Genomic DNA, 8041 nt, shown 5'->3' with positions numbered 1-8041 from the left:
CAGAATGAAAAATAATAAATAAATAAGTGCCTTTAGGTAATGGCAGTAACTTAAACCAAAATTATCCATCACCTGTGATGCTCCTCCAGGAATTTCTGGACTCATTCCTCTAACAACTTCGGAGAAGAAACCCAGGCTGAAAGGACCCAAGCTGTGTCCTCTGATGGCGACATCACAGAGATCAAACCCAATTAAGGAAACCCAAAAAAACCCCCTATTTTTATTCCTGCAACCTCTGGTAAATTTTATTTCTGTGTCTTAAGGTGATTATTTTTCCCTTTTGATACCATTTTCAGTGCATGCCCTTCATCTCCACTGCGGAGCCAGCCCAAATGTCACTGAGACTATTAATGGTGTGTACTTAACACACATACTCACAGTATGTTCATTCTCTGGGAGACTAAACATTATTGAAAGGTTACAGCATTTATTTTGATGTGTGTCTGTTTAACCAATTCTAGCAAATGTTACACAAACACAAAATGGGTTTTCCTTCTCTGTTACTCACAAGCCACCCTGTACCAGAGGTTTTCAAACAGAAATCCTCCCTCAAATCAATGAGGAATTAGAAAAACCCTGATGCCATGCTATGGGACAAGGAGATATTCTGAATATACAGCACAGATGTATATAAAGGAGAAAAGAAACATTTCATCCTTGCTCCCTGGAGCCCTACTAAAGTCCTTTTCCAGCTTCAAGTCCACCAATTTCTATCAACTTGTGGATGATTTCAGGGCCTATTTTCCAGCAGCTATGTGATATCAGGAAGAATCAGTAGGTTTGTTCACCACTATCTTGATTCTCATTTAATGGAGATCTGGATGGATTTCTTTTGATTCCTCAATATTTTCTGTTTCCATTGGGACTGGACACAACAGTTGGTAAGTACAGCCCTTTTTGTGGCCAGGTCCTAGCAAGGAACAAAACCACGGAGAAAACACCAAAAACACCCAAATCGCTGGTTAGAATTTAAGTTTTTGATTATCCCAGCTGAAGTTTAGAGAGGATCCAGCCATGCACCCATCCTTAAGTTGCCATTGCTCTGCAAAAGTGGGATTAATAATCCCCACTGCAGCTACTAACAGCTCTATTGACTCTTACGTGTTATTTCGAGAGAGACCTTTAGAAAGAAAAACCAAAAAACCACAAACAAACCCAACCAAGCAGTTTCCCCCTTCTTACCTCAAACTCTGCATAAAGACACAAAGATTTAGTGCAAGGGAAACCCCACCTCACACCTCATCTGACTGCAAAGAGAGGCGAGGGCATGTGAGGCCAGAGCAGAGTCAGGTGGTTGTGTTTATCATGTGCTTGTTCCACCTTGTTTCACTGCACCTCGGGGGCTGCTCCTGGGGAATACATCCAATGCCATCAAAGCAGAGCTCACATAAACACTGCTCACACGAAACCAGAATCAGAGAGCAGCAGTAGCAGCAGCAGCTAATGGGCAGAATATTAGGAGAGGTAATGAATAGGTTCCCTCAGTGTACAACCCCAGCCCAAAAATGTGACTTTCCACTGCCAGTCATCAATTAAATTCAACATCTTTTCTTTATGCTGGAACGAATTGGACTGACTGAATTCCTTAACCAAAAGGTCAAATGTGAAAATAAACTAGGGAAAACCAGGCTGTCCTTTCCTCAAGCGTCCCAGTCCTCTGACACCTTCTTCTTGGACTCTAAAGTGCTCTTCTCTCAGCAACTCTTCTCTCAGCAACTCTTCTCCCAGCAACCCTCTGCTCACTCCCTGGTTCTTACCTTCCTTCCAGCTGCCAACCAGCACAGAAAGCTGCCCAGGCCCTCTCAGACCTGGAGAAGCTGGAGCAGCAGTGAGATTTGCTGCTGCAGGCAACTGGGAAGGGTGTCAGAGACCTCAGGGCTGCCTCTAATTGCTCCCAGAGAGCTCTGTAATCCTTCCTGTGCCTTCTCCAAGGAGATCACAGGTGTGTCCTGGGTGATGATACGGGGTAAAGAAGGAGCTTGGAGTAGAAGTAGTAGGAAAGAGCAGCTGCTTCTCCATCTCAGACACTCTTCAGCTCCTCAAAGTGTCCTTGAGTTCACATCCATCATGTCCCAGCCCTATCAGTAAGCCAAACTGGGAAGAACTCAGTGCACTGCCTCCAGCCAAGCAGCCTTGGAGGAGGAAAGAGAAGAGGCTGTCCTCATCTGAACACAGCAATCCTTGGTCCTCAGGAGATGGCTTTGAAAGAAATGCTCTTCCAAGGGCAGACAGCCTAGAGATGCACTGGAAGGGAGCTCAGCAGCTCCTGCACAAACAGCCACTGGCATTTTCATATCACCAGGGCTTCAGCCTGACAAATAAGTAAATAAAATAGAAACCCGAGATTGGCCATGTCTCCATTCCTTGGCCAGTCCTCAGAGTAACACAGAAGGTTCCACACTGTGGAAGAGGGTCGCTGGGGCAGCAGTTTCCAGATGTTTTGCCAGTGGTTTCACTTCCACCTGGAAGCATCATTTCATGTGAACTTGTCCCAGATTTATGAGCACCCATTGTGCCATATCCGCTGAGAACACACCAACCTCCCCTGGGACCAGTGCACAGGGAGTTCACAGTGATAGTTTCTTATCATGGCATGCCATTCCCTGTTCACAAAGGACATAGGGGGCTGGACTTCTGGGGGCACCCCAAGCTTAAAGAAATGTCCTTCTCTCACCTGGAAAGAGAAATGACCCAGAAAAGCAGAAAAACTTCAGCCCAGCTGGGATAAACCAGGAACTATTCCCAAACATGACACCAAAGCTCCCACTGAAAGTTTAAAAGCAAATATTTTCAGAATTCATTTTTCAATTTCATGCCACCTCTCTACTGATTACTTGTGGCCAGGATCCTGCCTGCCAAGACATTACAAAATGCTGCCAAGCGATGCTAGGAGAGTAATCTTCAGGGGAAATTCTCCCACAACAGCCCCACAGGCACAAGGAGCAATGGACACAGACACAGTCTGAAGGAGCCGCACAGTTCTTGGACACCTCTCCAGAGCAGGTCCCCAGCCCATGGGGTGCCCTCCCTCTGCTGTCCCCCCGTTTGCAGCAGGATGGGCCCTGGCAGAGGCTGCGTTGCACGGTCCGTAGGGCCCTTGGGGGTGTCAGAGCTGCTCAGGCAGAGGAATCAAACAGCTGCAGAGTTTCTGAGCATCTCAGCATAACAACCCCAAGTCAATGCGCGGGGAGGAATGCGGAGACCTCGACGGTGCCTCTCGACACCCATCTGTTTTTTAGAGTCAACTGGCCTGAACTCCTCTGCAAGCTATTAGCTCCGAATGTCCAGTCGAGGGCTGTGTTCTCTGGGTGTGCTTTAATTCCAAAGTAAACTCTTTTGCCTCGAGAAACTTGCAACACAATAAACTAATTTGAGTTGAGCTTAGTGTAATCTTTCTGGGCTTTTTGTTGTTTTGATCTGATCCCAGAAGTGGAAGTCTGGTTTAGGTATCATGTTTTTGTTTTGTTTTGGGGTTGAGGGGTTTGGGTTTTTTTTTTTCACTCTTTCTGGGATCTGCTCTCCACAAGCCAGATTCCTGGATTTGACAAGTTCTGTTTTATTCTACTTACACTGCCACCTGCACAGCAGAGAGATTTAAAAGGCTGACTTCTCTGTTGGTAAAAGCAACAACAAGCAAACACAGAGCCATGTTCAGAACAGGCTGAAAGGAATTCCAGCTTCCTTTCTTCATATTAATTTACAGTGTGTCCTTCCTCATTTTCATGCCCTATTCTTGTACCTGTCCAATGCTTTTCCTCCATACAGTGCACTTAACTTGTTCTCCTGACACATTAGATTTGTTTAATAATATTTTTCCTGCACTTTGTTATTTTGCCCCTGCCTGCAGATGACACGACAAGGAGCACACAGGTACACAGGCTGCCTCAGGGCCACTGCTGTGCTGAGCAGTGTCACCTCTGTGTCCTCTCACCAGGCCAGGAAGACCCAGAGACCACAGCAATCCCATCAAGAGCCCGGTGATGTCATCTGATGTAATTTGCACAACATTCAGACAAAATGAAGCCAAACTTTGCTGATGGTGAAGTGACTCATGTTGTACAGAAAGTCCTGCACTGGGTCAAAGGGAGGTTCAGGAGCCCTGATTCAAGATCTCTTGTGTGGCTGACCAGACCACAGCTCAAACAGGAAGGGTGGGGAGCAGAAAATACGGAGTTTCACTGCAGCCCAGACCCAGCAGCACCAGCCTGGGTTTTTAGGTGATAAGCCCAAGGTACACACTCCTGCTGCAAATTTTAAATTTGGAAACCCAAAGGTCAAGGGATTGGAAGTTTTGCTCAGCTCCTGCTGAGGTCTGCCAAGCACTGCTGTAACAAAGCTGCTTTCTGAGGATGTTGCAGGCACGGTAACGCAAAAGGGAAACCAATATTAATAAAACAGAAACAAGGAATCCCTTCATATAAAAATAAGAGCAAATAATGCACTGTAGAAGTTATTTGGTGAGGTGAGATCTGATGTTATAACTCAGTGGGATCCTCCGGCCCAGTGTAGAGCTCACAAAACTTCTAAGGAAAAACAGGGTTTTTCTGGACTTTTCATCAATTCACAATTGTATCACTATTATAAGTCCATGAAGTAAGAATCTAAAAAAGTAAAGTCCAACTGTTTCTAAACATAAGCAGGTCCTTCCCTTCAATCTGTGTACCCTTCCCACTCCCTCCAGGTTCCCTCCCTCTCTATTCAGATAAACCAAACTGAATAAGCACACCAGGATGCAAGAGCAGAACAAAATGACTAAGACTCTGATGTGTAATAATATGTCTGTACTGTAACTAGACATAAACCTTTTAAAAATTCAAAATAGGTGACTCAAAGCTATGGAGAATTTTCCAAACACCAGATGGAACAAAGAACCCCACATTAAGATATTTTCAGTTAAGGCAATTACACTTAAATAAAGCTGCTTATTATTGTAATTGCAGAAAAGCTCTACAATGCAGCTTGGCTTTGATGAAGAGGCTCTGCCTGAGAAGCATCTAGGGCACACTGCCATCATTTGACATCTGTCTTGCTCCCAGCCACTCATCTTCATTCACTGGAGAACAGAATCATAAAATGGTTTGGGTTGGAAGGGATTTTAAGGACCATCCAGTGCCACCCTGCCATGGGCAGGGACAGGTTCCACTGTCCCATGCTGCTCCCAGCCCTGTCCAACCTGGCCTGGGCACTGCCAGGGATCCAGGGGCAGCCACAGCTGCTCTGGGCACCTGTGCCAGGGCCTGCCCACATGCCAGGGGAGAATTCCTTCCTAATATCTAACATCAATTTCCCCTCTCCAGTTTGAGCCCATTACTCCTTGTCCTGTCACTGCAATTCCTGATGCAGAATTCCTCTCCAGCTTCCTTGTAGCCCCTTCACAATAAGAACAAAACTGCTATTTCAAGCAACTGCAAATTAGATGATGCTGCAAGAGAGCTTTGATTTTGGACAAAAATCACATCTCCTTGTGAATGTTTTAGTGCCCTTTGGTCTGCAGAGAGGGAGTCAGTGCCAACAGGTAGGAGGGGACAAGGACACTGTTGTGCTGCAGATACTGGGTAAACCAGGGACTAAAAGCTTGACTTGTTAGTCTGAGCTCAGTGCAGGACTGAGACTCAGAACTTAAGTGCCAGACATGAGCAGAATGCTGCACAGCTTGTACTATATAAACACCAAATCCCTCAGTCCCTTAGCAAGGCAGCTTCACAAACCAAATTCTTCTACAATTATCAACTTTCAGCTAGAGAACTCGTAGGATGACCCAAATCCACAAAATGCAGAGCAGAGAATAACTGTATTCACTATCAGTTGATCAGATAGGCCCTAAAATACCTTTTTAAAAAGGAGTAGTATAAATGGATATTCAGTCTACAGTTAACAAAAGATAACTCCACATCAAGGTACTTCTGGAACGCAAGAATGCCAAATATTCTGCTCCAGGCCTAATCCTGATTAGGTGCCTTGGGCTAAAAGGAAATACTTTTTTATTTCTGTTACAAAACATGTATAAACAGAAGGCCTGGGTAATGCAATGTGAAAACCCCTGAGCAGAGATTCCAAGATTTACCCCATTAATCATAAATTACTAAGAAAAACAAAATATAGAATAGCTCGCTTTGTTTCCTTTGGTTCCTGAAAGAAGCAGCAGCCACAAACACGTAGGTAGGGATGATAATGGTGTAGAAATCACACAGAGTGTGTGCAGGGCTGATTGTTCATGAGGGTGGCTCACTTCCGAAGGGGAGGGCCAGGTTGTGCAACGATCCCGTACCCAGGGCAGGGTTCCCGGCACAGCCGTGTCCCCTCGGCAGGGCTGGGGACACCCGCCAGGAGCGTGGGGAGCTCTGGGTCTGCCCCAGCTCCGGCAGCGAGCGGGGCCTCAGCTCCCCTCCTGGAGCAGGACAAGCATCCAGCTCGCTTCCCAGCCAGTGCAGGTTTGTCTTTAAGGACGTTTTCTAGGATTTTGTCCAGCTGCTCTAAAGAAGTCCTAAACAATGGGATTCCACCAGCCCGCTGCAGTGAGGGCTTCATAGCCCAGCATCCTTCTCTTGTAAACATTTCCCAATAACCAAAATTGTGTTCCTCCCCTACTTTGCTCTGTTCTTGACTTCCCTTTCTAGCAAGGGCATGGCACAGAATGAAAATCCTTCAGGAGTCACCTGGTTGGGTTGGCAGCGTTTTATCCTGTGGCAAGACAAAGTTTCTCTTCTGTATACAGGATTTTGCTCCAGGAAAGCAGATGTCCCCTGAACCTTTATGATCTTAGGAGAGCTTGGTCTTCGGCTCAACAAGTCTGGAAAAGTTTGCTGCAATTGCTTTCTTCAGTCCTACTCAACACCTTGCCCCCTTGATCTTAAGAATGGTCAAGAGCTTTTCCTGCTCTTCCTTATATATCCACATCCCACAGGGACATTACACTCTCACCTTGGATTTCTTGCTGTCTTTACTTTACAAAGCATCCTTTGGCCATGTCATTCCCAAACTATTCTTTTTTATTATTATTTGTCTCTGGATTTTGAGTTCACACCCAAAAGGCCAGTGCACACAATGCAGCTTCCTCAGGCACTTTATCAAGCAGTTCTCACCACAAGGCTTTATGAATCCTCAAACTCTGACTGATAAATAATGCATTCCAGCAAAATATAAATCCATTTCCTCCTATTAGCTACAATTACAGCCTAAAATAGTAATGGAGGGATCAGGTTACTAAAGCAGCCACGCTTTCATTAAGAGCATTCACCATTCATGTGGCACTTGAAGCCCAAATAGGATAATTTCACATTCACCTTTCCTTTGGTCATCGTCTCCCTCCACTTATTGGCACTGAGAGGTTTTACCCAGTTTTCTCCTGCACCACTTCCAGATCCTTGTGGGGGCTAATGACTGAATCAAGCTACCTTTGCCTGGGTTATTTAATCCCACCTGGGCATAATAAATGGGAACTCCCCAGTTCTCTTTACAATATTTGTAGCACTGGGACGCTTTTACGACATTATTACAACTGGAGCATTGTTGTACCTTGAGATTTTTTTAGAGAGGTCTCACTACAAGGAATTTTCTCTTGATATTTGGCCTGAGTTTCACTTATTTTCCTTCCGCTGCCTACAGATTTGCTTCTGTTGGCTCAAATGAGACATTTCTGTTTCTCTCTAGTATTTATGTGTTTGAAGATAGTTATCATATACCTACTTAGTCATTTTAAACCAAATTTAACAATATTTAACTCTTTTTAATCTCTTACTCATAAATCATCCCTCCCTGGTCTCCTTTGCCAATGTCAGGAATGTTTTCCTACAGTTCCAGGAGAGAAATATGCCCCTGTTACAAAACAGTTTATATCTGATTGCAGCAAGAAGAAAAAAATCAATTCAGAAATTACAAGAAAAGGAAAGCCGAATATCCTCTGGCAGGTAAAATTCCCAGGAGCCCAGAGCCTCATGCCTTATGTTCCCTGCTTCAAAATCCTTAAAGAACCTCAGAACTAAGCACCGGCATCTCAAAATACCCAATAAGGCACCTAATCATTCATGTCACTTCTGACCCT

The sequence above is a fragment of the Taeniopygia guttata genome, chromosome 17, assembly GCF_048771995.1.
Source record: "Taeniopygia guttata chromosome 17, bTaeGut7.mat, whole genome shotgun sequence".
NCBI lineage: Eukaryota > Metazoa > Chordata > Aves > Passeriformes > Estrildidae > Taeniopygia > Taeniopygia guttata.
This window is presented reverse-complemented; position numbering follows the sequence as displayed.